Source organism: Mastomys coucha, unplaced genomic scaffold (genome assembly GCF_008632895.1).
Source record: "Mastomys coucha isolate ucsf_1 unplaced genomic scaffold, UCSF_Mcou_1 pScaffold8, whole genome shotgun sequence".
NCBI lineage: Eukaryota > Metazoa > Chordata > Mammalia > Rodentia > Muridae > Mastomys > Mastomys coucha.
In genome coordinates, this window is record NW_022196914.1 from 72965367 (window position 1) to 72966362 (window position 996).

The window sequence follows — 996 nt, forward strand, 5'->3', positions numbered from 1 at the left end:
GGGGGGGTGCTAAAGGTAGACACTATGTGGACAGGAATTGGCTGAGTGCCATTAGTGGCTGATTACCACCAGGTGTGCTCACAGGAAAAGGGTTAACGTTTCAGAACATGGACACTTAAATCACTTACAGCAGCTCCCACACAGCAGCAGAGGAGGAGTGGTATGGACTTAGCTGGATGCAGTTTTACCTTTTACTCTCAGAAGGTTGTTTATATTCTACTTGCTGATGTGTTATCATTTATATTTTTATACTGGGTAATCCTTTTCTGAGTTCTTTTACATGTATAATCCTCATGAGACAGTACGTGCTTTGCTCTGGTATATTCAGTTGCCTTCATGGCAAAACCAGCCTGGAATTGCTAAAATGGCAGAAGTGAATGTAGATGGTGAAAGTCCGGCACAGGAAGGCCAGGTCAGGGTCAGAGAGACCAGAATTCACACTACAAGGCTGGCACCATCACCATTCAAGTTGGTCATCAGAGCCTGGGCCCAGTCAGGACTGAGTTTTCTATGTGTGTGTGTGTATATATATATATATATATATATATCTGCCAGGAAATTAACACTTGCTACATTTCTCATGTTCTCACAGTAAGCAGTCTAGTCATGTGCTGTATCCATGTTTAGCTGGAACGTGCCTCATATCAGACAGTGGTGCTGTGAAGTCTGTGCTGGGATAGGACAGTTGCCCAGTGCGAGTTCAGAAATGACCGGAGAGATCACTGAAGGAGGAACCTCCTGGAAGCTAGTGTGCATGTGAAATCTGAACAGAAATTGTCCCAGTGAGCCAGGGCCTCTGCCAGCAGGGAGGGGGTGCTCACTGCACGGACCTTCATTCAGGAGATGTCTAATGGAGCACCTCTCTTTGCTCTAAGAGAAAAATACTCTTAAAATTCACCTTAAATACGGACTTTGCTACAGCATGTTTTAGACAATCTGGATGCATGTACCTTGTATTTTAAGTAGGCAGAGAAACTAATCTGGCTTCTTTACATA